Here is a 15,660-nt window from a genome sequence, read left to right as displayed (position 1 = left end):
GAACATGCTTGCTTGCTTTACTCTTCTGTATCCCTTTGTCCCAGCCCAGGGACAGACTTAAAGCCAGAATGCCTCAGTTCAACAAGGCATCTGCTGGTCTAACATTTTTATTCTTAGATACCATCTAAGCTTTGGACTTAAAAGACAATTAGGATATGCCCTGATACACCATGCGTAGGTGCATCGTTATAGCTTGCAGATTATGATCCATGAAGATGTTGTAAAACAGAGTTTGGATGTATCCTTTCCTCTTTATAAAAGTAGCTAATGATATCTCAAGGATTAGGCCTCTGTGGAAATTACAGAGCACAGGCTTTTCCCTAGGACACTGAAACCATCACAGTCCATTGGGAATGGGGGGGAGGTGCCTCAACAGCTCTAACGATGGCAGTGGTTGCCATTAAAGTAGCTGAAATAACTGTGAGAGCAAAGCTCAGACTGATAGAGAGGGCATTCTCAGCAATGTCATCAAGCACTGCTCCTGGGATAACAGCCAGGATGAGGCAATAATTCCTGACAGAAAACAGCTGATGAATTCAGTCCAAAGGGCATGCATTCATAAAGCAAAATTTTAGAGCAAACATAAGAAAAGTTCCAGATGTAATGAGCAAGGTGATACCTTATGAATTCTCATATCATGTGCAATTTTGGAATGAGGACAGAACCAGCCAAGAAAAAACCCCATATTTTCTGTAATGAAGAAAAGGTATGCATAGAACTGTGCATATATATAAGCCTTCAGAGGTGTTAAGGTATTTGCTGACTAATATGAGCTTCAGAATTTTTAAAACAAATTGGTTTGGTTTGTTTAAATACAGATTTTAGGGATACATTTATCTGACCAAAAATTTTGGGCTTCTCTTAGTCTTCTTAGATATGTTGGACTATCTGAAGAGATGAAAGCCTTGCTGTGCCAGGAAATGTGCAAAATGTATTGTGGAACAAAGTACCAGCTATGAATTTCTTACAATTTAAGTAGAAATGATGGACAGAGACTAGAGTAAAAAAAGAAAGAAAGCAAGCAAAAAGACAAGTTTCACACAACTGTCAGGTTCAATAATCAGTGTGCTTAGTGTCAGAATACACACTGCCTATTCTAAGGTTAGTAACTAGTCTCATGAATTTTTTGCACAGCACATGACTTTGGCTTTCTAAATAAACTGGATACTGCCTTATCTTTACTCTGTTTGTCTAATTTTACATTAATTTAATAAATATACCTCTAGTAGTAGAATTTCAATGTGTGAATATATTTTAGGAAATTTAATTGTAAGTTGCTGTGGATGTTCATTAATGGCTTTTCCATTTTCTGCATCTCTGGAAAGTTCAATCACATACATTTGCCTGCAGTAACATAAAAAACCCAAATAACTGCAGAAGTAGTGTGGTAGTACCTAGGTCAAGCTACTGATCTAAAATGTTTGTATGTTAAAAAACATGCCAAATTACAAAAATATCTTTTAAAATAATTTGGATAATATAGCAGACTACTTTCATATATTTCATAGTTAGTGAAAAAAAAAAATCTAAATTCACTGAATAAAAGTTAAAGTTTGGCCAATGCTGAGCTGTACTAAATTGGCTGTTCTGAGTATATTTCAAGGAGAACCTGAAAGGTCAAAAAAGTCAATGCCTAAAAATATTTTTCCAATGTGGTGTAAGTCTTGGCAAACAAAAGTTAAATCATTGATTTCATATCTGCCTAGAAGATGATATTCTTCCCAAGCTCAAATTGAAGATTTGCCTCTGTTACTTGAAATAGGATTATTTTTGAGAATACATGTCTGCATACATCTGGGATGCTCAGGTAATCTTTTAGCTTAGTTGTAACTACCATGTGGCCATTCCATATCAGGCCTTCACTCCTTCTCTAGCAACAGTGAAGAATCTAGTGATCATTATCTTGTCAAAATTGTAACTATTGTTTGGGTGAATGAGCAATGTCAACTTTTTACCGTGACAAATATAGTCAATACAGGTTGTATTTTGCTTGAAAATAAGGTTCTATGACTATGAGACTGAACATGAAGTTCTGGTAAAGGGTCTAGAACACAATCTTATGACAAGCAGCTGGAGGAACTGGGATTGTTCATCGTGGAGAAAGGAAAACTTAACTGTTCTCCACAAGGAAGTCTAAAAGGAGGCTGCAAAGAGATGGGGTCTGTCTACTCTCCCTGGTAATAAGGGACAGGATGAAATGAAATGGCCTCCACTTAATCCAGGGGAGATTTCAGTTGGATATTAGAAAAATTTTCTTCACTGAAAAGGTTGTCAGGCATTGGAACATGTTGCCCCGGGAAGTGGTGGAGTCATCCCTGGAGGTATTTCAAAAACATGCAGATGTGACGCTTAGGGACGTGGTTTACTGGTTGACTTGGCAGTGGTGGACTTACAGTTGGACTCAATGATTTTGAAGATATTTTCCAACCTAAATTATTCTATTAATTATTCTATTCTATTCTTTGATTATTTTTAATGCCGACCCTGTGGGTTACAAAATAAAAATCCATGCACGCTAATCTAGAACAGGTATGAGCATGAAACCTCAATTCTGTTGAATTAGCCAAAATATAAAAAAAATATATTAATGCAAGCTTGTCTTTATGAGAAGATCTAATATATTTTATAATTCTTATTTTTTAAATTTTCTTCTGTTGCAATATAAGCAAAGTGATGAAGTCAGAATTTAGAATAAATGAGATAAGGGTCTTTTTGTGTGTGTATTTTTTAAGCTTTTGGTATAGCTGTGGACAGGATGGATGAAGGATTTGGCACTGAACTTTTTATTATTTTTAGGATATTGGGAACAAGTAAAAGGATGCTCCTTTTCTTTGTATGAACTTACCAGGATGGATGATGTATGGTGAATGCACACAACCATGGCAATTGCTTCAAAAACCATTTCTCCAGACAAAGTCATTTTACCTTATCGGCCACTGTTCTAAATGCATAAAAATTATTATTATCATCATAATAAGCCTTCTGCTGTAGAAATTAGAATCATGGAAGTCCCAAGAATGTTGCAGGCAGAGAGAGGTAGGAGGTGAGGAGGTCAAAAAGCATAAAATTGAAACCCAAATACTTATTATAATGCTTTAGCCATAGATGGAGCATCTCTGTAAATTACCACCATATATGAGATCACTGGTCCAAAGACTATCTGTAGTGAAATAGAAAAAATTGTCAAGAAATTAATTTTTACTGCATCACAACTTCATGATATTTCTATTTTCTCTTTTATAGGTCAAGCGAATATCATACAAGCATTTTTTTAATCTGAAGGAAAACACACAATGGGTTAATTTTGAAAACTGGCTCTTCTACTATAGGTGCAGAACTATGCTGAAATAAAGATGTGCTCAGAACAGCAGTTCTGGAAATACCCTAGAGAAGAAACTGATTTTTGTCCCTACATATCTCTTTTAAAAAAAAATAACCTGCCAGAACAAGTTTAATCAAAAACCTTTCTCCCAGGACCTCATGTCTAGTTTTGGCCAAGAGGGGATGCTAAAGATGTGGAAGTGGGATAAAGTAGGATCATTTTCACAGAATATTAATCAATCTGTATGTATTTTAAGGACCTCCTGGGCCTTTAGTTGCATCCAAGTCATTATGTGTAATAGCTATTGACACCAGCTATCCTGCATGAATTTGTCTAATTCAGATAAATTTGCCTAATTCACCTTTACAACAGCCTATATCAAGAAGATACACAATTTTAACGTGGCATGTGAAAATGGCGTTTCTTTTCAAAATATTGCTAATTCCACTGTGTGCTCCTTGTTGTTTTATTTAAATACTGAATAAAATTGTTGATTCACTTCAGTTATGGTGTTTATTTGCTCATAGATGTCTGTACAGTTGCTACTAAAGTTGCCTACTTCATTCTCTCCTAAATAATTTATACATAGATCTATTTGCTAAGTTTTGACTTCTGGTAAAGGAGGTAAACAAATTTTCCTCCACCTTGTATGTTGGTACAGATTTTTTTGCCATTTTGCGTGAAACTCTGAGCTCCGTATTCTCTCTAAAATGGAAGAAGCCACAAGGTTCAGAACTTATGCCATAGTTTCCTTCAATAACACACAGCAGCCAGAAGCAGCTGCTTTTGTAGATTACACACAAAAATCAGCCAAGTGGACCCTGGTAATGACAGTCATCTCAATTCTCAACCTATGGTCTGTCTGTAGAATTACTCACTTTCATGAGATAGTTTAGCTGCTAGTCAAGACTGATGTTAGTATGAAAAATTAACCTAATGTAGCAATATCATATTAGTGGTACAATAACAACATAGTCAAGTTCTTTGATGCGCTACACCTTCAAATGAAGTATTTTCCAAGAACAAAAAATCATTTCAGATGTTTTTGGTAGTGAATCCTTAAAATAAATATAGCAAAATATTCTGTAAATTATGTAAAGGTTGTAACTTTCAGTCTCTATCCAGTCCTGAAATATGCTATTTTTAATCCTATTTTATCTGTCAGGTTGGAAATATGTCTCTGGGTTGTTTTGTTTTTTTGGGTTTTTTTTGTGGGTTTTTGGGTTGTTTTTGGGTTTTTTGGGGTTTTTTTTTTTTTTTTTTGTAAATTTATTTTATTGTACTGTTCCACTGACTTCCTCTGTGATGTTGAGTATGCCAAATGAAAGTATGTCCTTTCATCTCATTTTTTTTCCCAGATGGCTAACACTTCAAAGGAATCCAATTTGGAAACATTTTACTATCTACATATGAAGTACAATTTGCATCTAAAAATATAAAATGTGTTTCCTTCTGAAATGTAGAAGATAGGAGTTTTTTCCTTGTTTTCGCCCAGTAGGGCAGTGTTAACTCCCAATGGGGTGGTGTTAAGTAGTTTTTGGCTGGTATGGTAGCTTTTTAAAGCACAATGGTTAGATTTATAGATAATGAAACTTGGGACTACACTCTACTTTCTAAATTTAGAAGCCTAGTTTGTCTGGAGCTGGTCCTCAGGACAGCCCTGGCCTTGTGCTCCATACTGGACTTTCTGTGCACTTCACATTGAAATTCCACTGCAGAAAAAGCAATAGCAGGCCTGGTGAAAAGAACCATAAATTGAGGTGTCCTGCTCCCAGTAGCAGAATGGATCCATGGTCCTTCCTGCCCACAACCATCCTGTCCTGTCCAGCTGAGCTGCTGACTTCTTCATTGCTCATCTGGAGGAGGAGAGTGGAGCATGTCCTACCTCAGTGCACTGAATGTTATTTGGGACTGTGACTCTTGTGGGTGTTGCACAACATGAACCTGGAATCTACTGTGCTCTATGGCCATTACAGAAAATTTGTCTACCATGTCAGACGAGGGTTGTTTTTCAGTTACCATGCCTAGTTCATGGAGTGAGTCCCAGATGAGTGCCATCAAAATGATTAGAGTGATGGAGCACCTCTCCTACAAGGAAAGGCTGAGAGAATTGTGTTTGTTCAGCCTAGAATTTGGGGTGACCTGATTAAGACCTTCCAGTACTGGAAGGGAGCCTGAAGGAAAGAATGAGATACTATCACAAGAACATGTGGACTGGACAAGAGGAAATGTCAAGCTAAAAGAAAGATTTAGATTAGATTTAAAGAGGAAATTCTTTACTGTGAGGATGGTGAGTCACATGTTGCCCAGAGAAGCTGCATGTGCCCCATCCCTGGAAGTGTTTAAGCTCTGGAAGGGTGGAGCTCTGAGCAGCCTGATCTACTGGTGGGTATCCCTGCTCATGGCAGAGTGCTTGGAAGATGATCTTTGAAGTTCCTTCCAATCCAGGCTATTCTAAGTTTCTGTGATTCTCTTTCAAGACTTTTTTCCTTAAATATGTGGAGCTTGAGCAGGAGGCTTAAGTATAGCGGCCCAAATTCACCATTTGCAGAGCATGCACAAGAAAACATATTTAAAGGGATAAGAAAAGTTTTCAGATATGACTGAAAACCAATAAATTTACAAAAGAGTGCTGAAAATGCCTGTAAAGTGGGCAGACTGGTAAAGTCATCTGTAGCACCATTGAGTTTTGGTGCCCACCTTGCAGATAAAGGAGGACTTCAGGAGACTAAACCTCATAGCGAGAAGGTTGTTTATAGGATGTCACACTTTTCCAGTAAAATCAGCCACAAAATGGGGTTGTAGAATAAAAATAAATCAAGTAACGCTATAAATTTAGCTCGGCAACTGCATTCCTGTTGACCCTTGCAAGCTCCTATCTGGATAATTAATGGTTATACAAAAATGCAATTCAAGATAAAAAATTTTCAATAAAATTTTCAAAACATGTTTTTAGCCAGTGTTCAAATATCTGATGTTCTTGGATTGTTACTGGCATTAGATAGCCTAAAACATGTAATATAAGTAAAATACTGAGAGATTAGTTGCTCTACAAGAAAACATAGGTGGTACATGGAGAATGTCCTGTCCTGTCTCAGCTGCTTTGCTTTAGAAATAATGTGCCTTTGAAAGAAGTTTTAAACATTGGTAGTGGATTATGCTGTGAGTTTGGGCCAACAGTAATACTAATCTATGGAGGCTTTGGAGACTTGGTAAAATTAATACAAAATATTTTAATAAGGGACTTATAATACAAGTAGAAGATTATTTTTTCTTCCCTTTGGATAAAATCTCTGCCATTGTAGTGATGTAAGTAAAGTTTTGAGAGTAAAAATAGTGAAAGACAATTTTAATAAATGCGCTTCTTCGCACATTAAATTTTTTAATATGTATAAAAAGTGATTATTTTTCTGTATTTAGAATACTTCCAGTTCAAAGGCTAGTTAAAAAGGAACTTATTATAGAGAAAACCTTCATTCTTCAGTCTGTTTTTCTATATTTACTAAACACTGATAAAGGCTCAATAAAGAAGAACTTAATCAAAAGCTTACAATAGGGAAGAAACATTCTCCTAAAACACAAAAGCATGGTATAACCTAAAAGAAGCTGCAGTTAATCAAGTGTATAATATGAGGCAAATAATCTGTACTCCGGCAGCAACATATATTTAGAGTGTTTACTTTTTGATGATGTTGTAGAATAAGAAAAAAAAGGCCAGATTTCCATTGCCATATCTGAATTTTAATTGATCCCAGATTTATTTTTCCTTTAGATTTGAAGGCCTGAAAGTCATTTAAGTCTAAAGTGATATTTGTTGTTATCACTAAACAAATCAGATTTTATTTTCTTGTTACAAATACAAACTTATCTGTCTCACAGAGTTGTCTGTAAATTAAAGAATGAAGATATGTTTAAAGCTCTTGGACTAAACAGCAGGAATTTTAAACAGTCAAATACAAACTACCTTGTGAATCTTGAAGGTTGCTTCTTTATGCTTTCACCACTTTAAAATAGGGATTTGAACTTGTCACTGTTCATTCTGTAAATTACAGACTAATATTCCTTGCAGGTTTTTAGAAAGAAAAAATAATTCACATACAATCAGATAAGAGAGTTTTCACTAACTTATTCCAGATGTCATGTGTAATGTGCTTGAAATGAATTGCCAACACAAAGTTTTTCTATTAAAATAAACCTCTGGGAGCTTAGGTTGGTGGAATTTTCTGCACTATGATCTGTAATACCTTGCCTAAAATGTGTATGCAATTTAACTTTGAGTTAGTTAATTTAATTGCCAAAGTGTCTTTAGGAAAGAGTTTCTTCCAATTATCTAAAAGACAAAAATGGTGAATAAAGTACTGAGGGAGATATTTCACTGAGAAGAGGTTGGCTTGGAATCATCTCTGCACTTCATTATCCTCCAATCAAGCAATCAAATTTCTTCACCTCTGGAATTCACATTCTGCTGATTATCATTTATGTACTTTAATTGGTTACACTGTAATTTCTGGCTAGACCCTTATGAACAAAAGGATTGTTACTGATGGCTTATTCACAGTTTTAGTCCCCTTTCTGTAGTTGGCTAACAGATTCCCTCCAGATTTCTCTATCATCACCTACACAGCTCTCCCACTGGCTATAAAATACTGCAGCAGCTTGTAGGTAATTGATCAGACAAGTGAACTGTAAAATATTCATTTTCTACTTCAACAGCTAGATAAATCTCTTGGGAAGTGGATGAAAGTATTGCTTATGCACATCAGGGTTGGTATAGTAATAGCAAGGTTGCTGATAAGCAGGGGTCTGCTACAGAGTTAATGCTTAATTCTGTTGCACGCCAGAGGTGGGGAAGTGTGCGGTCCCCCTTTGCCTGCAGCTAGGAGTCTCATTGCACACAAAACCCCAGGCATCAACACCAATGCACCAGCCACCGGGCTGCAGGGATGGTGCTTCCTGTTTTAATTAACCAGGTTCATCTCAGTGTAATATGCCAAGGAACAAATTAACACTTAGTTACTGTAACCAACATACTAAAAACCAAAATATTAATGAACTGGAGAGCAGGAGTGAAAAGGGACTGACAGAAAAGAGAGAGGAGAGGTAAAACCTGTTTTTTACTTTTTTCATCAACAGTAATTTTTACAATCTCATTTCACAGTGTTTTTTTGCACCAAGTTATCAAAAATCCGTCAAAGTGCTTTAATTAAAAGCATTCAAAAGCGACTGCATGCAGACTTGAGAGGAACAGCAGAAGATAGTGAATTATTTTCATCTTTATCTTGCTGGGTTGCTATAGTAAGAGAATCTGAAGCGAATTAGTAATAGCTTTGTTTCTGACTTGTACTAAATGTGTGTTAGGCAACCTTCCTCAAGCCCAGACAATACTAATCAGAAAATGTGTGCACCTCCACCTGCTTTCTTCTCACACAAGAAAGAGAAATCTAAGCTTTAAGTGTTGGAATATTAACAGCAGTTTTTAATCTCAGTGGTTTGTTTTTGAAGCAGCAGAGAACATATGTTAGTTTTCCATGTCCTTGGAGTGTGGTGTCAGTCAGCTTAAGATGAGACATTTGAAATAAAAAACAATCAATGCTGTGCATGCCACAGCAGTTTTGACCACCTGGGGAAGACAAATGGAAAGCTACAATTTTGCAGTGGAAAAGCAAATGTATTATAGGTGCTGCAGCATCTAATCTAGAGATGCTGACAAGTAAATCAACCTTTCATGGATCAGAATAGTCATTTGCTTTAAGAACAGAAGGTAGGTCCATGCCGCTTTCCATATCAGCTAACCTCTGATGATTTACATTCAGTTCCAGAGAAAATGATAGTAATAAATCAGTCAATCAGAAAATCTGGAGAGCCCCCTAACACTGTACAACGTGATCCAAACATACTTTTCCCCCATAATACTAGCAAACAGATTTGTTTGCACATAATCATGGTTTTGAGGTGAACTGCCCCCAGGCTGGAATTGGCTCCATTAAAAATGCATGCCATGGCATCTAGGGACCCTCTCAGGTGTTGTCTAGTACCTTGACAACCCAAATATTCTGATATGTATTCCATCACACCCACAGACAAGGCTGTGCATCTTCTGCATACAGCAAGACTCAGATTTTTTTTGTATGCTTTAAACATTTTTTGATGCTACTAAAGCAAATAAATTCCTTAATAAACATTCTGAAAATCATATTCTGGGTTTGTAGTGTCCCAGGTGCAGAGTGCTGTACCTCATGCTTATTTCTGAAAAAGACTGGTAAAGATGAAAGTACATATTTATAATAAGAAAAATATTCAAAAGAAAGAAACATTAGAAACCACTACAAAGCAAAGAAACACAAATGAAAACAAATACTGAAAGTAATACACGGTTCCCCTTTGTGGTCCTTTATACAATAAATCCTGCTATTTAACAGTTCCTAAATTCTTATTCAGTTAAAAATAATTAAAAACAAAAGTAAAGTTCTGCTAATAATGAAGTGATAATGAAGTGCCCAATAACTGTGAGCAACCTTTGCTCTTTGAAGGACATTTGTGATGATGACAATGTGTTTAAAGGACAACAGATGGATCAGAAAGTCTTTTCTATCTAGGATTTAAATGATAATGTTTCCTCTAATTTCTCTAGTACGTATTTAAAGCAAAATAACTCCCTTCCCTTCCCTTCCCTTCCCTTCCCTTCCCTTCCCTTCCCTTCCCTTCCCTTCCCTTCCCTTCCCTTCCCTTCCCTTCCCTTCCCTTCCCTTCCCTTCCCTTCCCTTCCCTTCCCTTCCCTTCCCTTCCCTTCCCTTCCCTTCCCTTCCCTTCCCTTCCCTTCCCTTCCCTTCCCTTCCCTTCCCTTCCCTTCCCTTCCCTTCCCTTCCCTTCCCTTCCCTTCCCTTCCCTTCCCTCAAAAATAACTTTTGACATTATTTTGATTAGATTTGAAAAACCTTCACCCACCTTTTTTACCCTCTGAAAATATTGTGTTATCCAGTTCTGTCCTTGCTTTCCCCTCCAAGTTTCTATTCATACTCCACTGAGCTCTACAAATTTTGTTTTGGTAGGTTCCTATATAACTCTTTATTATGGGCCACTCATCCCTGAAAATGGGAATGCCTTTGTTTTCAGAGTTTACGTGATTTTATAATTTCCTTTTAAAATTCATCTAGCTATTGAAATCAGTACCAGCCTAGGTAAGTATGTACTTTGTATTACAAATTTCACCAACTAATAACTTCATATGCCTTCCATGAAGTTTAGTGAAGGACCAGCTCTCCTTTATGGGTCAGAGCTGCTTGGAAACATTCAAGCACTACTGAGTCTTAATCACCCTGGGTACTTTTCAATCACCTTTATGTTGAGATCATCTCTCTTTTTCTATCTATATGACACAGAAAATGTATTTAATAAATACTGTGTTGCTGAGAAGCATGAAGAGGACACTGATCTATGTTCCTGTGGAGAAGTTACTAGAGGGGAGATGTCCAAATGATTGTTACCATCCCTCAAGCTTGGAGCATTTTGCAGAGCAGTGGTGGTTGGTTGCAAAAGACTTGAATGTGAAGAAAAGACCAAAGAGGCACTGATATAAATAGAAATATCTGCACAGTAAATCAGGAGGGACATCAGGGTTAGAGTTAAGGAAGTGAAGAGAAAGGGAAAGAAGCAGGGGAAACAAACACAAGGAAAGACATTGATAAGGGAATGAAGTTTTCTTTCTTTGTCCTGGAAGTGTAGATTTCGTTGGTTGCTGCTTTGATAAGTTCATTTACTGTGAAGGTTACATTAAAATAAATATTTCTTTAAGAAAAATTCACCTGATTACAATCACACTATGGTTTCTAACTTTGAAGTCACTGTATTCTCCTAGGTGTTTCAGCCCCTTTTTATTAAAGAAATTCTTCATGCATCTGTAAATCTGCTCCAAAACAGTATTGTCCCAGCCTGAGCCTCTTGGTACTTACAGCACCCAAGTTCAAGAAAGGTCTAGAATTTAAGAACAGCCTTTGGAGTAGTTATTTGAACAATGTATTGGGCTTGCATGGCAAGGTTTTGATAGTGGAGGAAGTACAGGAGTGGCTTCTGTGACACCAGCAGCTGCCCCCATCCAGACAGAGACACTTCCAGCTGCCTCTGGGACAGACCCACTGCTGGCCAAAGTAGAGCCAAGTAAAATTCATACATTACCTCCTGTAATGATAACATATTTGAAAAAGGGTAAAAAAGGGTAAAAATCACAGGTGCAGCACCTGTGAGAGGGGTGAGAATGTGTGAGAGAAACAGCCCTGCAGACACCAGGGTCGGTGGAGAAGGAGGGGAAGGAAATGCTCCAGGTGCCGGAGCTGGGGTTCGCATGCAGCCCGTGGCACAGCCCGTGGCGCAGCAGGATGCCCACCTGTGGCCCATGAAGGTTCAGAGCAGAGCAGAGGAGAGATCCACCTGCAGACTGTTGAGGAGCCCACGCTGGAACGGGTGGGTGCCTGAAGAAGGCGGTGACCCCTTGGCAAGCCCACTGTGGAGCAGGCTCCTGGCAGAACCTGTGCATTGGTGGAGAGAAGAGCCCACGCTGGAGCAACTTTGCTGGCAGGACTTTGACCCTGTGGGGAACTGCAACAACAACCTGTTCTGAGAGACTGCAGGAAGGGACAGTTTGTGTAAAACTGCAGCCCGTGGGAAGGGCACTTGGAGAATTTAATGGAGTGTCTCCTGTGGGATCCCATGTTGGAGCAGGAGAAGAGCATGAGGAGGAAGGAGCAGCCCAGAGAAAGCACTGTGGTCACAATAATTTCCCATCTCCCTGAGCCATGCAGGAGGAGGAGGTAGAGAAATCCAAAGTGAAGTGGAGTCTGGGAAGAAGAGAGGGCTAAGGGGAAGGTGATTTTATTTTTCACTATTCTAGTCTATTACAAATAATTGTCCATAAATTAAATTATTTTTCCCCAAGTAAAGCCTACTTTCCCCAAGAAGGTGATTGGTAAGTGATTTTTCTATCCTTACCTCATTCCATGAGCTTTCCATCATATTTTCTCTGCCTGATAAGAGGGGTTTCTTGGAAACCTTGTGCCAGTCAGGGTCAGCTCACCACAAACAGGTAGCCAGGGACAAGGTTTGTTCCATAGTTTGAGATGCAAGAAACTACAGAGGGATTTTTTTTTTTAAAGAAGATAAAATAGTGATAATTCTACATAAAAGAAACCATCAGAAAGATATCCACTTGTTTGCCTATAACCCTTCTACTCTAGGTATTCCAGATGCAGACCTGTCACTTCCCAGGAAATGCCTTAGTTCACAAGCCATATATATTCTGTAGTGGCAGGAATAGAAGGAACAGCTTTGGTAGAAGGAGCAGCAGAGAAAGAACAGAGAAAGCAGTGCTTAGGGCTTGAAAATGTGAGGGATAGATATTCTAATCCTTGTCTTAAACAATGTATCTGTGTCTTAAATTTTATAGTGGCTGAAGAGAAAAATGTAATTTCAGGAATAGATAGTTTTGTGTCCAATAAAGGTGTTGTCCTGGTGGAAGAAAAGCTGTGTCTCCTGCTTAACAAGTGAGTGCTCTAGCTTTAGGCCATTGTAGAAGATGACCTTCATGTCCCAGGTCCCATGTGTTGAAGAAAACACAGAAGTAGAAGTTACATTCCCTTTTCCCACTTAAATGTTATGCTTTTCTCTGTGCAACTAATGAAGCGTGATTTTCTGTAGGGTATTATATGGCAGTACTCGAAATTGTTACAGTGATGTTTCAATCGAAAATAGTACTAAAACCTCACAAATAACATATACAAATGTTGTATACCTTATATACATGTACAAGCTGAAGAAAGCTCTGAATGGTTGAACAGACTTCTACTGCTTTTCATTTTCTCTGAAGGCTTTATAAGGTTGAACTTAGCCATTTTTAGGCTCTTTATGTTAAAACTATTTTTCCTTTAACCACTGTAGTTTTTATGAGCATTAACTATCATCTTTAAATAATGCATTTAGAAGCTGATAAACCCTTCCTTTTTGTCGTACAAATTTGATGTGCCAGTTTTCCCTTCAGTGCTGAAATGCAGGGCTCTATGCAAGATAGTTCTTTTGTTCATTTAATAATCTACCCTCCTTCCCATAAAGAATTCTACCCTACTTTCAACCTCCAAATTTCAAAAGTTCTTTTCACCGTTTTGCTTTCTTTTTCCAGTTCTGCTTGGTTATCAGAAGTTTAACTGAATAGCTATAGTCAACGCCTTTGCAGTCAAAAAGTTCAATTAATCAAGTTCCTGTCATGAATCTAGATAATTTACAAAGATTCCACTTCCCAGTTCATTCATTTCCTTTTCAGCAGAACTCTCCCAGGTATTATGTGCATATACCAGCTATGATTTGCCGGAAAACCATATTTCCAGTAGGTTTTGGAATAAAGAAGTAAAGACATAGGACTGTATGTATGGACCAGATTAAGATACAGTATTTTAGATTTGTTACGTTTCCTTATCTGGGTCTTACTATATCATCATATTACAATAATTCAAAGTTGAAATAATATTTTTTGTATATTTTCACCATATTTTTTCCTATATCAGACCCTTGCTATGGACAACAAGAGATGGACTGCAGTCCCCTATTTAAAAGTCCTTTTCAAGCATTTGAGACAATATTGTAAATTTTAGTGCAAACAGCATAGTTGGAGACCAAAGGAGATGGCTTGACAATTAACAATCTAGAGTACAGTGGAGAAGAAAGGAAAGCATTCAACAGGAAATGGAAAATAAGTTACTCCTTCCTGTGGACAAGAGAAGACAAATGAAAAACAAAAAGGTTCACCCAGATAACTGTAGTTCATAAGGACATTGGAACCATACTTTCTCCTAGAACCATTCCTCAGTGGTACAGATTTATGGTGATACCTGATTTTGCAAATTTGCCAGAGGGAACTGTTGGAAAGGAGACAGCTTCCTGCACTAACTGTTGTAATTTGATCCAGTTAAGTATTTCTGTACAACGCTTATTTATCCCACTCTCACATCCAGATGTTCCTCCCCATCTCCTAATTCTTTCTCCTGTTTTGAAAACATTTATGTAGCCTGCTCTGGTGTTTGCCAAAAATATCTGTCAATAAATCAGCAATAATTTAGTGGTTTTCATGTATGTACTTGGGAATGATATGGCAAACTGTTCATGTTTGGGATGCATCACATACAATCCATTGTCTAATCGCCTAACTGAATATATTGAATCCATGCCCAAAGCTGTGTTTTCACATTAATAAAACAACAACTATGATATTGCTGTTTTGGAAAAGTATGTCTGTACTAACAACTATCAGAAATACAGATTCAATACAAGGTTGTTAAACAGTAATTCAAAAGTGATTCAGAAGTAGCTTGAGGGGCTTCTGAAATCCAGTGTACCTGAGATTGAAGCATAATCCACAGAAACATAGAAAACATTGCAGATATTTTACATGCAAACATAAATTAACACCTTCATTTTATTTCTACTATATTTATATATATTTTGAAAGAGAAATACCACATTTGAAAACATGGAATAATCAAATTAGAACATAAAATAAATGCTTTTATTACCAATAAAAATTAGAACACCAAGAATGGCAAATCAGATTAAGATAAAACACATAAATCTTTAGCCTACAATTCAGCCTAAAGATGCAAAAATCTAATTTTCAGTGGCCATTTCATATATGCCCAAAGAAGAAAGAGATAATTCAAATGAATGTTTTTCTATTTTTATCATAATTTTCTCCTTCAAAATTATTAGTTATTATATTACTATTTAAATGTTTTTGATCTATTTGTTTGCTTGCATTATATTAATAACTCAGGATCTTTGTAAAAGGGACACAGAATGCCTAGATATATACTTATCCAGTAAACATCTCACAAACTATCTATTTAAAGTACAAGACTTCTGAGATCTTTTGCTATTCAGTCAGAATTAATTGATATGTTCAGAGCAAAATTAATTGTCTTTTCAGATCTGTTGTTCCCTTTTGTACCAACTGCTTCTGCAGGAGGCAGCTAATGCACAATATAAGAAGAGCATTTGAGAAGAGCCAACAACATCTTGTAATACAATAAAGCATTGAGAAAAGACTTGCTGTTGCTCAGTGAGGAATAGAATCACATGAAGTAGAAGATTTCAGAGAACATAGAGAAAATAGAAATAATTATCTTCTATGTATTTTAGTGTTCTTAAATAGCAACCAATATAAATTATTGCCCTTTCCTTCTTTCTACTGTTAGTTGGATTGAAAGTTTTAAATTAAATTTTAGCTATGTAAATCTTGAAAATTGCTCATAATCTTGGCCTTGATAAATATAGAAAAATTCTAAAAATGGGCGCATGTCTTC

Source organism: Ammospiza nelsoni, chromosome 1 (genome assembly GCF_027579445.1).
Source record: "Ammospiza nelsoni isolate bAmmNel1 chromosome 1, bAmmNel1.pri, whole genome shotgun sequence".
Taxonomy (NCBI): Eukaryota; Metazoa; Chordata; class Aves; order Passeriformes; family Passerellidae; genus Ammospiza; species Ammospiza nelsoni.
This window is presented reverse-complemented; position numbering follows the sequence as displayed.